This window comes from Chionomys nivalis, chromosome 6 (genome assembly GCF_950005125.1).
Source record: "Chionomys nivalis chromosome 6, mChiNiv1.1, whole genome shotgun sequence".
NCBI classification, from domain to species: Eukaryota; Metazoa; Chordata; class Mammalia; order Rodentia; family Cricetidae; genus Chionomys; species Chionomys nivalis.
The window spans coordinates 22,284,012-22,302,148 of NC_080091.1; the positions used below are offsets into that span (position 1 = coordinate 22,284,012).

The 18,137-nt window shown below is 40.3% G+C and overlaps 1 protein-coding gene and 1 pseudogene across 1 annotated transcript in view; both read right to left on the minus strand.

Moving 5' to 3' along the window:
- Peli1 (pellino E3 ubiquitin protein ligase 1) overlaps positions 1-17,878 on the minus strand; it is a 56,130-nt gene extending 38,252 nt beyond the window's left edge. Inside the window, exon 1 of the mRNA XM_057772681.1 lies at positions 17,504-17,878. The gene's annotated coding sequence lies outside the window, so the exon portion shown is untranslated. The remainder of the gene's footprint in view (positions 1-17,503) is intronic.
- On the minus strand, positions 8,362-8,703 carry LOC130876321 (ATP synthase subunit g, mitochondrial-like; annotated as a pseudogene).
- Positions 17,879-18,137: the final 259 nt, after the last annotated feature.

Here is an 18,137-nt window from a genome sequence, read left to right on the forward strand (position 1 = left end):
TCATAGAATTCAGTTCCAAGAAAGATGAAAAAATTTTTCCTCACAGATAATTCTGTCTTTTCTATGTCTGCCCTCCTCTCAAAGACACAGGGCTTTTATTTTATGCCTCATATTATCAATAAAAAGGATTTTGTTTTTTCCTGAGAAGGATAAAAAACTGAAAAAAATAAAGTAACAAGTAATAGGAAGAGGAGATGGGTTAAACCATCTAGCTATGCTGTAAACAGTAAACAGGTATGCTTTACCTATGGGTTAAACAAGAGCCAGTGACTAAAGCTTATAAAATTAAGGAAATTAAATATACAAATTTTAATACAAAGGCATCTATTTAAAAAGCACCTGGTAAAAACTGGGATTCACAAACAACTCCCTCAAAAATTAAAATCTTAGCCAAAAACAAAAAAAAAAAAACAAATAAGGCAAATTATTGCATAACATCAAAAGGTTAACAGTTAATCAAAAAAGTAAAAATTATTGATTATATGCACTATGTGATTATGACATGTTACTGAGTGCCTAAGATATCCTAAAAATGGTTAGCAAAAGGCTCAACAAAGTAAATCACAGCTATAGTCACTGTAGTAATACTGTGAAGCTACGCACAGTAGCTTTCTGGGGGGTTGACGATTTAAACCAAGAAGAGAGAAAAGCAAACAATGCACATGGAATTAATGTGGAATTATAGCGCATATTGTGCTTCCCAGATCTCACCACGGTGAGCTTTCACGTGTCCATTTTAGAGCACGTCTTAAAGCACCAGGTGCACATCCTTGAGCAAATCACAACACTTCTCATCACGGTGAGGCCTTTAATATGCAGTCTGCATGCACGCTGATGAGATCAGTTATTACTTGAGATGAAATAAAATAAAGTGATATCAAAGGAGGCCTGGAGCCAGACTGTCTATGTCTGACTGCTGACACCAACGTCTGGTTTCTGTAACTGGACTAGCTTCCACTGAGGATCAATTTCCTTACTTGCAAACTTGAGATAATAGTAAAAGTAACTGGCATATTTGCAGCCTATATCATAAATGCCAAGTATCAGAATTTTACATGTTGTCTTTCATTCTTAGTAATGTTCTTAGTAGATGAATAATAAAAGTAGTACTATTGGTTATTTTGTAGAGGAAGAAACCAACTAATTTAATTGCCTGAGGCCACAAAAATAAAAAGTGACATTTAGGAAAATTGGGAGAGATGGCTCACTGGCTGCTCCTCTCCAGGTTCTATTCCTAGTATCCACATGGCAGCAAATAATTGTCTGGAACTCCAAATCATGAAGACTTGATTCTTTCCTCTGATTTCTGTGGGTAGTGCACGTACATGGTATGCAAACACATATGCAGGCAAAACATTCACACACACCCACTCTTTAAGTGACATTTAGGACTAAATCATAAAAAATTTTGGTTAAGGACATATCTATATACACAACCATTACATCCTACAATATTAATTTCAGAGTATCGTCGTAAGATATTAAACACCTAGACTATAGTAGTAGCACACCACAGCTTAATAATCAGTACTTTGACAGTTTCTCTTTACAAGACTATACAGTCAGTTTAAATAAAATTAATATGCCAGGTGGTGGTGTACACCTTTAATCCAAGCCCTTGGGAGGCAGAGGCAGGTGGATTTCTGTGAGTTCGAGGCCAGCCTGATCTACAGAGTTGAGTTCCAGGACGGGCTCCAAAGCTACAGAGAAACTCTGTCTTGAAAAACAAAAACAATTAATATGGAAAGTAATTTTTACTGAAAAAAATTACTTGAAGACGGAGAAAACGCAGGAAACGGGTCCTAAGCATGGGAATTTAAGATACTTTTGAAATACCCAAGGGAGGTGTTAGAAACAAATGCATATATAACTCTTGAGCCTAGAAGAGAGAGATGGACTGGAATATAAACCCAATATCAATAGAATTACCTGATCTGGGGAAAGAGTATAGAGAGGACAGGAGAAAGAGAGAGAGCCTAAAACTAAGGTGGCAAAAGGTTGTAAGACAAGAAAATAATGTTAATATATTTAAAATACTGAAGTGATGAAGTATGACCTTCACAGCTGTTTCAAAGGATTACTGAGATTTCAGTTATTATTAGCATCTTTATACACATTATAATCAAGTTTAGAAAGCATGCATTTGAGGAACTAGAGAAATGGCTCTGTGTGAATGAGAGCTTGCTGCTCTTGCAAAAGACCTGGGAGTTCAGCTCCTCGCACCAACATGGAGGCTCACAGACACCTATGGCTTCGTTTCCAGAGTATCCAACACCCTCTTCTGGCTTCTACCAGCAGTAGGCACATACATATGTGGTGCCTATACATGCAAACAGGCAAAACACTCATACATGTAAAATAAGATAAGGAAATAAATCTTGCAAACATTTGAGACATGCTGATAATTACATTCAAACTTTGTCCCTGACTAGCCACCACTACTACCTATCTACTAAGGACTTTGTTGCTGCGTTATGATCTAATGTAATTAGAAACTAGGATCTAATGCAATTTTCCCAATTGCAACTTCTAGAATTCAGGAGGCTGAGGCAGGAGGATTGCAAGTTTAAGGCCAGCCCGGGTTAAACAGTGAGACCCTGTCAATACACGCACACATACGTGGCAACAACAAAACCAAGCACGCAAACAAACAAAAACCCTGAAAAATGTATTAGGCATTAGGGAAACAAGAAAACTAAGCCTTGACCCCTGCCCTTACAAAGCTATGTAAAACAATTTAAGGTCAACTTAATCTAGTAAAATAGTGCTTGGGCCTCATGGGAGCAAAGAACACACATCCAAATTTAGGATGTAGGGGTTTAGGTTTGCCTGGTTTAATGATGATGATGATAATGATGATAATAACAACAACACCCACTCACTGAATTTGCTGAGTTCTTCCTATAATTTGTAGACCCTAGGAGCAAACAGTGAATTTGGATCTCTACACACTGGTATGGCCTACTAAAGTGGATCTAGATGTATTAAAAGAGAAATCCCAGGGCTGGGGATGCAGCTAGGCTGGTGAGTGCTTGCCTGGCATGCATTAAGTCCTGGGTTGGCGGTGCTGTCTGTAGTTATAGAACTTGTCAAGGGAAAGAATGAAGATCAAAAATTCAAGATCATCTTGGGCTACAAAGCTCAGGAGGCTACACACACAAAAAAAAAGGGGGAGGAGAGGAGAAGGAAGAAGAGAGAGAGGCTAGGGTGAAGGAAGGGAGAGAGATTTTAGGTGTTACCACAAGGACATTAATCAAACAATAAAGAGGCCTGAGACCCTAACTTGAAGAAGAGTCTCTTGTATACTACGCAAAATGCTTGGTGTAATGCAAAGGCATCAGGCAAAGGCATTTATTTCAAGCAAAGGGACTAACATATGCAGAGGTCCAAAACTACCTTGCAAAGAATAAGAATGTCTTTGTGGTTTAAGCACTGTGGTGGTTTAAATAAGAAATGCTCCCCCATTGGTTTAGGTATTTGAATACTTGGTCCCAAGGTGATGACAGTATTTGAGGAGGGAGGTTAGGCTCTCTTTAGGAGGTAGAGCTTTGCTGGAAGAAGAATATCACTGGGGGCAGGCTTTGAGAGTTTATAGTTCACCTTACTTCCTGTTGTTTCCTGTGTGCTGATAAAATGTGACCAGCCAGCTTTCTGTTCCTGCTAACATGGCATGTTGTCTCCACCATGATGGACTCTATCCCTCTAGAACACTAAGCCAAGATAAACCTTTTCTTAAGGGTTTTCTTAAGGTCAGTGTTTTATCATTGTAACAGAAAAGCAATTAATACAAGCATGTTAACGAAGGGGAGATTATAGCTAGAGAGTAGAGGAGACCACATAAAGACTTTATAAGCCAAGATAAAGCATTTGGGCAGACATAACAGGAAATGGGAACACAGTGCAGGGGACTGACAAAACTGAGTTTATTTGGCCAGATCCTCTCGACCTGACAAGCTCAAGGCGTTCCATCTCTTGATCCCACCTGGCCCACCCAGAGTCTTCAGCTCAGTACACGGTACTACTATCCTACTAGCCCAGTAAGGGTGAACACCAGAAAATTGAAAGTCTTCAATGCTCCCTTCGCCATAATCCTTTAGAAACCACTCCACAGCTATGGCATTACTTGACTTCCAAAGCAGACTCGGCACACACTATCAGGTCTCTGCTCATGCCATCCTCTTAGCCTGAACAACACTGCTCTCTTTAATTAAGTGGAGCCTTCGTGTTTGTGATAGCGAACAGACTCAACTCAGAGAGCTCTCTTTTTAGCCAATAAAACACGGGTCCCTTCTGCTGCTCTCTCACAGCAACTTGATCTGGACTGATTTGTACATTTAATTGCTTTTAATATCTCCCTCCCTATTCTGTGATTTTCACTCAGAAAGAACTGCCTGAGTTTGTTTTTGCACTGGTTACCGAATGCTTGCACAGCACTTTCTCAACACACAGGAAAATAACTCTGATAGCAATATGGAGGATGAATGAGAAACATGTGGTGACTAGGACCAGGGACACCAAATAAAAGTAATCATAGCAGAATGCTAATAACAATAAAATTAGTTTCTAATTTCTGAGTATCTGCTTTATATTTGCTCTGCACTGTGGACTGAACAAAGTGTCTTTATCCCTTTCAGAGCTGGGAGAAAGGTATTTAGATCCTTGAGGTTAAGCAAATCAAGTCAACTGCTCAAGGCAACAGAGCTATTAATCCCATAGAGTAAGGATCTGAATCCAGTTTTCTTCTAGTCAAAGTTCTTGTTATTCTACCCTATCTTTACTGTGAATAATACGCAGAGTGGAAAAAACACCATGATTAATGTGTTATTAGACTGAAGTATGGGGAATGAGTCCAAAGAACAGTTTAGTAATGATATAAGAACTAGAGGGAAAGAAACAAGAGCACCTGTAAGACCCCTAAATCCAAAGGCCTTGGAATTACTACTTGTTTCGTAAGTAAAATGTGACGCATGGCTCACAGTAGTAGCACACCTACAATTTCAATACTTGGGAAGCTGATTTCAAAGCCAACTAGACCATACAGAGAGTTCAAGGCCAGCCTGAGATACTACATAATAATAATGTGTTTCAAAAATCCTAAGTAAACAAATAAGAACTTCGGTTCTAGTCAGACACACTGAATGAAAATGTGCATCTTAATATCAGCCCCTGGTTTCATATAGTAATATTTGAGAAGTAATGGTATGGTTCCATTAAGTAAATAAAGAAGACAACCACATCACAAGCCAGTCCATAGAGCTAGAACTAAGGCTTTTAATTTCTGGTTTCACGGTTTGTCTACAAACATCATTCTGAACTTCATTTACATGAGGTTCACGCTAGAGAATCTTTAGAACTTGAAATATTGTAAATCAATTTATTGCTAAGTATTTTAATTTGTTCTATCCCTTTTGGTGTCCTGTAAATTTTCTCTAATCTTTCAATATCTTTAATGAAACATTAAACTGCTATCCCTGAATATAAAGAATTCTTAAGTTCGTGTAGTGTCAAGAGTGAATCATGAATATAAAGAGGCATTAGTACAGACTATCTTTACAGAAGCAAATCAGTATGGAAGTGAGACTTCCTATAGGCAGGTAATTTGAGGTCATGGAATCTTGAAGCCGAAAGAGACTAAGGCTGAGATGACAAATGGATGTCATCTAAAGCGCCAACTATATATTAAATGCTGTATCAAGAAAGGAGTCTGGCTGAGTGCTGCTGCGCATATCTGTAATACAGCACAGCACAGCACAGCACAGCACCTAGGAAGCTAAGGCAGGATAACCATAAAGTTAGTCCAGGAAACACAACGATCCAGACTCAAAAGGCCAAAAGTCATCTGAAGCTGGTTTGTAATCGACATCTAGTTATAACTTTTATGAGGGGTTCCAAAGAGAACATAAGTACTACAGAGCATGTGACTTCGTAAAGACGAAGAAACTAAGGCTAAAGGTGGGTTAAAAGAAATACACAGCCACAAAATAAACAAATCAGAATTCTAGGTCCCTAACTTTAGGGTTGGGATTTTTATCCTGCACATAATGCCTCTCCTCTCTGATGTATTGCATTTATACAATAAAAATGTTCTTTTTATGTAACAGATAATAAAAGTCAAACCAATTAAAATTTAACAGGGAGGGAATACACACCTTTGAAGGTTTTATTAGGCTATTACTGGGTTTGCAATTCTATAATAAAGACATGTTCACGTAAGTACATTCAAAGATTTAAATAAAGGTTGAACCTTTAGGTTCTATCACTATGATCAATGAATCTCTGACTCAAACTGTTTCCTGACAATTTCACTTCATGGCAAATTTTCCCATATGACAATTCTTTTTAGAGTTCAGCCATATGACTCAGGGCACCTCGGCGCTAAGAAGGAGCTTTCAATATAAGGGGTAGGAGGAGAATGAGGAGCCTACTGAATCATTAACAGCCTACACAGTTATGAAACCCAGCAAATCCTTTTTGGAAACCATTTTCAAAGCAACTTTAGGAGGCAAATTCTGGTGAAAGCCTTATTAAAAGACTGGTCTTTAAGATATGATTTATATACAAGAAAACCTCTTATTTGTTTAAAAATCACAAACTGGGAATTTTCAGCGGAAGCATTTTCTCTTTGAATGTCACATCTTTTTTGATTTGGTATCACTAAGTCAGTGTATGCCCTACGTTCAACAGTTTAAGAGCCTCCTCAACATCTGTCACAGCTCTCGGGTAAACTGTGAGAACTAGTTCAAAGACTGAATCACCCTGCTTTATGTGAAAGTTACAGTAAAGCAGTAAGCCCATGTAGAGTGTTCTGATGCGGGGAGTCTACATACAGACAAGGTTGTGGTTTCTAATTACAACAGCCACTACTTTACAGAGACATATCTCAATACATTTTCTCATGAATAATAAACTTAATTAGGTTTGTAATTTGGACGCTCTTGTCCTTTTGTGGTGAATGCACAGAATGGCAATGAGAACAATCTGAAGAAAACCCCTCATGCTAACCATAGCCTGAAATGAAGAAAACTACTGTCCAGTACTCACACTTCACTAATCTGCCGTAGACCCAGAGGAACTGAAGTACTAAGGATAGTGTCTGCCAGAAATCAGGAATACAGCACTGAGGTTAGGAGAACCAACAAAGCACCTCCTAATGTTTCCACTTACTGTTAAAAAATAAAACTAAACTTAATTGAGCCTTCAAAAAAATTAGTCCCACTTTTATGTTGAAAACTATAATAAACAACTAGGAAACATCAAGGCCAATCAATCACTTTTCATTTCATTCTTGTGGAAGGAAGGTAGAAACTTATCACATTACCCATCTTCTCCTATCTTCTGCTTGAATATGAGGGGGAAACGCAACAACGGAAATCCAGACAATTCCCTCCTAAGGTCACCTCAAATTATATTATTATAGTACTAATTAAGGCTCCAATTGTTTCACATTTTGGAAAAGACAACAAACACTAAGAGCAGAAAATACCCTTTGAAAGTCCACTCAGCTATTAATTCTGCTACCGACTGTTGCTCTAACAACATATAGTTACTACATGAATGTAGTATTAATTTATGAAGCTTCCAATTCAGTATGCCTATTCGGTCTCCTATATCGATCTAAAAATCTACATCCCACAGGTCAAATAGTTGTATCTCTGTGTCTGACAGAATACACCACCATTACTAGCTACACATTAAAAAAAAAAAAGAAGAAGCAAAACAAAGGCAAAGATAAGAAGTTAAAAAGGAACAGGTTAAGGCAGAAACAGGAAATTGCTACATAGTTACCCTTTATTGCCTTTTTTTTTACAAGTGAATCAAAGACAGCTTTTACAACTTTTAGAGTTAACATAAAGCTCAAGAATTAAACATAGGCGGCTCTGTATTTCATGCTAGCACAGTAGTGTTTAAAATACATTAATTAATCCATCCATTTTAAAACATCCATCCTCACAGTATGTTTACATAAGGACTGAGTCTCGGTATTTATACACACATACATATATATGCATAAATACATACATACATACACACATATGTATATATATATATATTACATTTCTAACAATTTACAGAAAATATCTTAAGACAGGGTTTTGCTAAAGTACTCAATACAGCTGGGCATGGTGGCAAATGCCTTTAGTGCCAGCATTCCAGAGGCAGAGGAAGGCAGATTTCTGTGAGTTCAAGGCCAGTCTGATCTATATAGTGAGTTCCAGAACAGCCAGGGCTAAATATAGAGACTCTATTTCAATCAACTAACCAACCAACACTAATAACGTATTCCCTTTTCTTTAATCTGACAGGCAGTATTTATCCAGATGGCAGTCGCAACACATGTGGTTAGAACACTCAAATAAGAACTCAAATAAGATCCACTGTTAAAGATTGGTCTTCAAACATCATAGCTATGATGCCACGTTTGCTTATGATCTTTCTGATGTAAAACCACATCCACAACTCAGTGGCCACCAAACCATTCTGCAGTTTCCTTAACTGTAAGCTGTTTGAAGCTACCAGGTTAGTACTTTGAATTATTTTTTTTTTTCACACTCTGAATAGTTGTAGGAGTTCAGCAGAGGTTGGAGGAACCAGCTCAGTCTTGGCATAGTGCCAAAATGTGGTCAATCAAGACTTTGACTAAGTCATGGCAATGTTTACCGGCACCAGCGCCTTGTCTGAGAAGTTACTGATGAACTTGGTCATGGTCTAAGGTGGAAGGTTCATTTCCCAGAACCCATAAAGTATTCTTAATACAGATGTGTATTTATAATCTTAATGGCTATAATTAAAGTTCACAAATTCTGATTATTGCCATTAAATTCTAAAAAATATGAATGAAAAAGTTATACTTCCTCCATCATTTCACATAAGTAGAAAAATGTAGTCTTTATTAAATTATCAAATAAGTTTCATTTCTCAGGTTGGAAACATTGACTGTAGGAAGTACAAAGATTAATTTTTCAAAATTAATATCTACATATATTAATAATATCTACATTGTCCTATAGACAAATTTCTAAAAATCTCTAATCAAGAGTTTCTGGATGTTTAAACATTTGGGTAAGATCCATTTTTTTTTTTTTCAGCTTATGGCTGGCGTGCTCATAAGGTCCAGGGGTGAACCCAATACTATTATTCTGCTAAAATGGCATAGGATCCAATGGCCCTCTAAATTAATACCTCCATACCCATAGACTAGGGCAGCTCTCAGACCTCATCAGAGAAGTTTCTTTGTGCAGGTACAGCAGTTAATACAGAAACTCACTCAAAGTGCAAAGAATAAATGTCAGTGGCATGCTCAGTCATAAATGGAGCATCTGTATCACGTGTCTCTTTCAGGCACAAGGGACCACTGCGCAAGAGGGGCAGAAAGATTTTAAGAACCATGAGTCAGGAGGGACTGGAGCAAAACTGTGCTCTGGACTTGACAGGGTCGATGTGCTCACGAGCTCACAGCAGCTACAGCTCTCTGCAACTCATCAAGCCAGTCAACATTCTAACATGGAAGGAGACCCTCACCAACATGGATTCTAGAAAAGAGAAAGTTTTTAAAGGGTGTGACCCCTGGCAGGTCAACAAAGCTTCAGTGAATGGCCCCTCACCCAGGATCATATGGACAGCACAAGCTGGACTGGATGTTTTGTTTTAAGATGAGTTGGAGATGGGGTGAGGTAGATATGGGAGGAGTGAGAGAGAACAATGATCAAAATACATTGAATGAAAATGCTCGAGGAATTAATAAAAATATTAAAGGATCTATTTTTTCTATAGTTCTAATATTGAAGATTCAACTTTATTAAATACTGATCTGAAAAATTAAGCATGAATACACAATTTGTGATTCAGACTCATATTCCACATGTACATGTGCGGAGGTCAGAGGTTGATGTAGGTGTCTTCTTCAATTGCTTTCCTTCTCGTTTTTGAGACAGTCTCTTCAAGAGCCTGGAGTGTGCCATTTCAGCAAAGCTGGCTTAGCCAGTGAGCTACAGAGAGCCTCCTGTTTCCACCTCTGCAGTGCCAGGGACTACAGGTACATGCCACAGGTTAGGCTTGTGTTACATGGGTGCCAGTCTGACTGAGCCATCTCCCAAGCCCCACATTCATCTCTTGACATTATACCTGTCAGTCTTCCAGTTCCCCAGTTGTATGCCACAGCAACTAGAAAGTTCCATAATTTTCCTACACTTTCAAGTCCAGTCTTTTGTTAATGTATGCATTTTATTTTATCTTTTACTAACTGGTCACCATTAAAAGTACTGTTTAGTCCTAAATACATGATACATATGAAATTTATCTGCAACAATTGTTTTTGAGTACTTAAACATTAAGAAATGGACATAGGGGGAGGAGGCGTAAAATTTTTTTTTTCAATAAAAAAAATGGACATAGTCATGTGTGCATATCTGTTTTAATATTTAGAACATAAATATCCAAACAAGTTTATTGCTTTTCACACAGTCACATTCAGAGTTATACTCATCCAAATGCTGTAATTGTTCAGAACATTATTAAACCCCTCAGATCATGGGTGGATTTAATTTTTAGAAATAGTATCTCCCTTCTCAGAGTGGATGTGGTGTTTAGAAATAGCCTCATATTACTTCCTATTTTTCTCCTGTCAAAATTCATATCTGAAAAATAAGATGAAGTAAGCTATAGCTAATAAGCCTTCTTTTCTCAAAAACAAGGAGTCAAAGAATTAATACAAAATATTTCACGTGTGGCTGTCAGACAGGCTTTTAAAGCAATTAAAAAACCTTCTAAAACTATTCTGAGCAATGTTCATATTGATGAATATAGTTTTCATAATGGCTAAAGACTATACACACACACAGGCACAATTAAAGCAAGGATGGAGAGCAAGCCTTATACTCTTTACTATTCTCACACTATCTCCTGATACTATGTTTTGTCTGTAAACACATGCATAGTCATATTCACATATGTGCAGGTACATGTGGAGGCCAGAGACTGACATCAAGAGTCTTCCTCAATTACCCTCTTCTTTTACATACTGAGAACTTCTTTTACATACTGAGAACTCAGAGCTTGTTGACTCAACTAGTCTAACTAACCGGCTTGCTCTGGGGAGCCAGTCTCTGCCTCACAAATGCTAAGATTAAAGACAGGCCAACATGTTTGCCCAGCATTGATATGGGCGCCAACTCCAGACTTCTTGCACAGGAAGCATTAAAACCACCGAGCCCACTCCAGGCCTACTCTCCTACGCATCGTCTCTCTGCAGTCTAGGGCCAATGCACCTCAGGGTCACTGTACCTGCTGCCCCCCTTATCAAGCATGTCTGACAAAATTAGACTTGCACTCTTACATCCCAAAGCCTTCACTCAAATATTTATCATGTTATCAATAAATGTATGTATATAATTACTTTGATCATGCTCTCCTTCTATCCTCCCATTGAACCCCTTCTCTCCAGCAAGTACCTTTCCTACTTTTCTATCTTCAGGGTTTATTTTTGGGGAGACCCACTGTATTTAGTCAAATTACTTGGATAAATATGGGTGTGGTGTAATTATTTACTTGACCAAGAGCAATGTATCATGATTACACCATTGAGAAACGATTCTTCCCTCCTCCAGCAATCACTAACTGCCTATATAGTTCCTTGGGGAGGATGGGGCCTTACGAGTCCTATCACCATCTATAATAACACTGATGGGCTCCACTTTGTGCAGACAGCCATTGCTACTATGAGTTCATGGTGCAACCAACATGCCAGGTCCAGAACGCAGCTTTAGCAGCACTGATTTCCATCCCCCAGCACTCACATTCGTTGTACCCTTGTTTAACAATGCTTCCTAAGCCTTGCAGGGAGCGATACAGCTGTCCTCGTCCAGGGACCAGGTTCAGGGTGCCTGGGATGAACTATTTCTGTGAGGTAGGCTTAGAAAACAACCTGAAAGTGGCTGGTTACCACTTTAACAGTTATGCCACCATTGTCCCAGCGGGCACATCTTAGCTGGCAGGTTGGAACTGTAGATCACACGGTTCACAGCTGCTTTAAGATCCCTGACGACTTTTCTTCACTAGAAGCCAAATAGCACTTTCTAGCACTGGGAAAGCTGGTCAGAAGGGAGGAAGCTTTGAGCTCAGTTCAGCACGGCTTCTCTATATTCTGCAACCAAGGTATGTGGTCTTATCTAGTTCTAGAGGGCAACCAAGAGAAACTGACTGTAGCCTATATTGTTTGGGGCTCCTTTGGGGCTTCCATGACCAATAACTCATAAGGTGGTATCCCACACCTGAAATGGGATTTTTATTTAATAATGTAAGACTTCTGGGAGGAGCATTATTCACCTATACAGAATAACTGCCTAAATGAAGTCTTTCTTAATGATCCTCTATCTTCCGCTCTCTCCACAGTCCTTCCACTCTACTTCCCTGATATATTTTCATGTGTACAAAATTTTTATGTATTACACAAAAGTAGAAAGAATATATGAAGTTTTTTGTATCTATCTGTATGGCATCTATCCCCAACCATTTTCAATATAGGCCAAGTACATACCATCAATGTTTTCCCCTTTTCAAATAATTTAAAACAAACAAACAAAAAAAATCCAGACATCCTATCTTTGGTTCATGCACATTTTATCATTTGTATATAGGTGTGTGCACCTATGCTTGGAGGCCAGAGGTTGACATAGAATGTGGGCCTTTAGCTTTTTGTTGTTATTGTTGTTTGGTTTTGAATTCCACCTTCTTAGATATTCTCCACTAAATCTTTGATTCAGCTACATTGGCTGGCTATCAAGTCCCAGGCATTGTCCTGTCTATGGTGACACCATGCCAGGCTTTTTACATGAATGCACAGAACAAACTCAGGTTCTACTACAAAACAAGAAGCACTTTACTGACTACGCATCTCAACCGCCCCTAGAAATTATATTTTATTAACTATTCCTACAAAGTAAAGATTTGTATCATCACACCTTAAAAGAAAAATTGACAATTCTTCTTCATTAAAAATCCAGAGTCTAAACTATCTGTATTTTCCAGATATCCTTTTACAGTTAACTTGCTCAAAGCCTCATTCAATGAAAGTCCATTTATTACATTTGGCAGAGAGCCCTCCAAAGGCAAATTTAAATCTTAGTTTCTTCTTCTGTTCTTACTTTCTGCCATTTATGTCTGAAAGAAACATGATCATTTCTCTCTTGAAACATGAAATATTTTTAAAATTTTAATTTTGGTGGTGTTAGGGTTTGAACCTATGGCCTCCTAGATACTAGCAACCGCTAAGCAAGACCCTCAGTGTGCTTATTCATTTTACTGTGCTTGTGATTATAATGTAAAAGAGCAGTTAGGGCGATATCAACTAGACAGCACCTGACACAGAAAAGTACCCAGTGTATATTGAGCAAATTATTTGACATTCATGTCAGAGTCTAGCGGCAGTAAGTGGAACCTAGACCCCCTGCTTTCTAAACACAGCAGCACACCAAGCAGTCACTATTAAGCAATCAGAATTGGGTAGAAAGCATTGTATTTATTTGTTATTGCTTGCTTTAATGCCCTTAGAAGTACATCTACTTCCAAAACGAGAGCTGACCATACTTTGTATGTTGAAATTCAGCAGGAATGCAGTATAATAAATAAGAGTGTTTAAGTGTGTTTAAATATTTCTTTGTTTATTCTAGATAGTTGGGCAAGGGAGAACAAACTGTAGCAAAAACAAAGAAGATGATGGCGACAAAGAAGGAGGCAGAAAATTATGGGAAACTAGACTACTACATATTTTTACAGTTAGCCACATCCCAAGAGATTCATTACAAAATAAAAGCAACAACAAATGCTTTGAAAAGGAAGTAAATTCCATGTGTGTTGGATTAATTTTTAACTACACAAATGGTCAAGATTAACTGGCAGATGTCAGAATTTTCTCATTTACAGACGTAAGTACATTCTATTTTTCTAAATGGTATTGTGAGGTGTAATATTACAGAATACAAGAGCTACAAGAGACTTTAGCCAAGCCTAATGATCTGAATTTAATCTCTGGCCCCACGCAGTGGAAGGAAGAGAACCAATGTCCACAGTTGTCCTCTGGCATCTACCTGTACGGAAAAGCTTCTGTAGGTGGGTAACAATCGGGCATCTTCTGCACACACACAAAAATGAAATGAAGAACCCTGTTTGTCTGAAGTAGAGCTTGCTGTAGCAACATCATCATCATCATCACCTAAAACAGTCAGTGCAACATTCTGAGAGAACTACTTAGTCTACCAAAAGATTTCAATCTTCCAGGATGGAGCACCCCTAGGGAGGCTAAGAAGGAGGATTTTCTGTTCAAGGATAAGGTGTCAAGGATTCGGTGGGCTACAAGGCAAAATCTTATTGGGGCAGGGGATCGCCTAAAAACAAACAAACCTATAAATCCCCTGACATTCACTCAAGAAATTTCATGCTTTTTCTCTTTTCCATAAACTCATTTCACTAGCACAAAAATTACTTAAGAATTTCCTAAGTATAATATGCTAGCCAGTATTTCCAACTATTGATCTACTTAAAATAACACAAAAAGACTAAGAGATGACTTGAAATCACATCCAAATCTTTGAATGACCCGTACTTGTTTTAAGGTCCCACATATTAGTGTGCGGGCTGAGGAAGACTCTGTCTAGCACAGGTCAAACTTTAACAAAGAAAAACAACAAGGTGTAAAAACTCTACCACAATGTCTAATAAGAAACTCTAGAACAATGCAAATCATCTGAAAGCATGCTTTTATTTACTCTTCTGTAACACGAGTGGAGGGTTTCCTAGAAACGGAAAATGCTATGTGTAAGCCACTGCCTGGGACTTCGACTAAAATTTGGTTGAATTATTTATAAATGTTTTCAGGAATCTTTACTATTGTACTTCCTAAAATCTTTGTCAGTTTTCCTTACCTATTAATTTTCCTTCTTCCAATGGTTTTTCTTAGAATATGCTTTATGTTTCTCAGTTAAAATTCATAACTGGAATAAATTACTTTTTCTCCAAAATAACTCCCCAAACCACCTCAAAGGCCATTTACAACGCTTTAACATAATCTGTGTGTGAGAGAGAGGGGGAGATCTCTGTAGGTCTGACTGAAGGGATAGGCCTATCTTACCGTTCCACGGGAAATGTATACGCATGCTGGACAGTTTCCAATGCTGTCTTGGTTGAAAGCGTCCCCCACCTACAGAAGCTTCTATCTGCAAACCTGTTCAATGGCAGAACTCTACAGCCCTTTACAACTCTCCACTGCACAGTCACAACGGGGCTCGCTCGAAATCAAAGGAATCAAAACACAACTGACATTTTGAAAGGGAAAAGGAAGTTGAAACTAAGGTAAATGGAAACATTCGGAGGCTTCCCCCTGAAACCTGCCTCAGTAGCACCATTTCCTGCCCCATATTTTTTTGGCCATTAGTTTTAAAAGTTTCCCGAAGAGCTTGGGAAACCTGCAAAGCCAAAATTCACTTACTTCCTCCTCTGGACTCCTGGGATCGGGCTGAGCAAAGGCACTGTTAGTAGTTCCCTTAAAAGTACAAATGGCCTCTCGAAAAACCAAAAAAAAAAAAAAAAAAAGTACAAATGGCCCTGATAAATCTGGTTGGTAAGTACCATGGAAAAAGTTCAAAATAAGGTTACTTAAATGCCAATTTTAAGGAGCACATAAATAACCCCCAAATATGCAACTAAGGCGGATTTTCAGTTTACTGTTTCAAGTCAATAAACAGAACAATGCTTCTATTACACTAAAAACCTAGGTGTAAGTTTCCTCTTGAAAAGCTTAAAGTTGAGGCGCTCTAACCATAAAATGCAATCTTCCACACACTTAACTGTCCCGTTTTCAAAGTGTTAAATGTATCACCCGTCATCAAACTTCAGAAACGGATAGGTTGGAGAACAGGGAAGAAAACAAGGTCTCACTTTCATTTTCTGACACACCCACCAGATTGAAACCCAGGGGCAGCTATACATTACAGAATTAAATTATCCGAGTGAAAATACTGCTTCTACAGCCCCGAGTCTCACACAACTGAGGAAAAGAACTTGTAGAAATAACATTTGATTTAAACTTTTCACATCTTCCAATCGGTACCAAAATACGTAAAAACCTCCCGGGATTAACAGTCCTCTATCTACTACAGATGCGAAAAGAAAACAACAACAGAAACTTATCTGTTGTATTTAGACAACCAGAAGGTTTCAAGTATGTGTATCTGAGGACTCTGAGAAAATATTTTCGGTTACCTGCAAAAACGTATCATAAACCGAAACCGAAGAATTTGAGGAACTGCACCCTTTCCATAATTCAAAAACTTTAAACCCACACTACTTGGCAAACTCAGTCCCACGCGGAGAAAAGACAATGTCCTATCTGTTACAAAAGTACCTGCTCCGAAGACACACACACACACAAAGACGTTCTACTAAGTAAGAAGAGCCTCTGACCCCAAACAGACAGCCTACTGATACACAAAAGCTCCAATTCTCGGTATGATCAAGTGTCCTATGGATGAGGTGCTCAATAATATTTGTTAAGGGGAACTACTGGGGCTCGAACCACAGCGCAAAACGCCGTGCTTAGTGACTACAACGTGTTAAACATAGGCTAAGCAGAAACTATCCCCTCCTCTCCTCATTGCTCTCCGACTTCCTAAGAGTCCTGCACATACAGACATAATAGACAGCGAAGTGAGTTTATGGCGTACAGTATCTTCACCACTCGAAACATTTTCCAGAAAGTCCTTTGAGGTTTTAAGATTCAAACACTATTTTAAAGGAATTATTGTCTCAACTACCTAACAATTACCCAGGCTTCCTTCAGACTTCACTTAACCTGTAAGTAAAATGAGCATCTTTAACTTTTCCACAGGGCATTTAGAGAATGAGTTATTACTCATAAACGCTTTCCGAGCCTCAGACACCAGCCGCGGTACATCAAGCGTATCTATCAATTTGAGGGCTTTCTGGACCTCAGTTTACCCACTTAGGGAAACGGGCTTGGCAAGGGCCCGGGAGGCGGGATTAATTAATGTTTTTAAAACGCTCGGAGATCCAAAGATGAAAGGAAATGTGAGAGGCACACAGAGATGATGACAATAATCATAACAATAAAAAGAATGACTAACTTGGAAGTCTGCGTTATGTAAGGAAGCAGAAGTTAACCAGATTCACACAAACAAAAGAAAAGCCCACCGCCCCTTTGTTCCCCTTCCACTTGGCCGGCCTGCAGCCCGGCCGCGGGACCGAGAACCGGGCAGCCAGCCGGCCCGGGACTCGCGCGGCCGCTCCAGCCGTGGGGGGAGGGCATTCCGGGCAGCTCCTCACAAAGGCGCTTCCTCCCACAGCGCGGGATGCGGCGCCGCAAACTCCGCTCCCCGCCGCCTCCCCGCGGGCGGCCGGGCGCGCGCACAGCCGCGCCGCCACCGGCACAGCCTCGGAGGAAGTTCCGCGCCGCCGGGCCCCCGCGCCCCCTTCCCCTCGCCAGCGCCGCACTCACCGGACGACGGCTGGTGGCCGGAACGCCAGCTCGGCCCGCCGCGAGGAGCCGGAGCACCGACACCAGGGACGCGGGGGCGGCGCGAGCACCGGTTGAACGCAGGCACCCGCGGAGCCCGCCGCCTTCCCGCCAGCCGCCGAGCCCCGCGAGGCCGAGTGGAACGCCAAGCCGAGCCGAGCGCCGAGGAGCGCGGACCGGAGAGAGGCGCGGGCCCGCTTTGTGGTGAGCCTTCCCCGGGCTGCAGGCAGATCCGGTGGCGCCGCACAGCCGCTGCTCCTGCTGCTGCTGTTCCTGCTGCTGCTGCTCCCGCTGCTGGTGCTGGCGCTGGAGAGGAGGCGGCGGCGGCGCCCCCGACGGTCCCTCCGCCTCTAACCGCCTTTGGGTCACTGACACACACTGGGAGGGAGGGGAGGGGACTAGTGGGAGGGCGGGGCACAAGAGGACGGGGCAGGGCCACCTCGGGAGGCGGTGCCGAGGAGGCTCTTGGGAGATGTAGTTCTCCGACTGAGAAAAAAGCGTCTATTGTGGAGGCGCCTACGGCTCGCTCTGTTGCGCATGCGTAAGGGCATTGGGGCGGGGACTGTTGCCATGGTCACTGGTTCACTAAGCCTGATGGTTCAGTACTGTAGTTGAT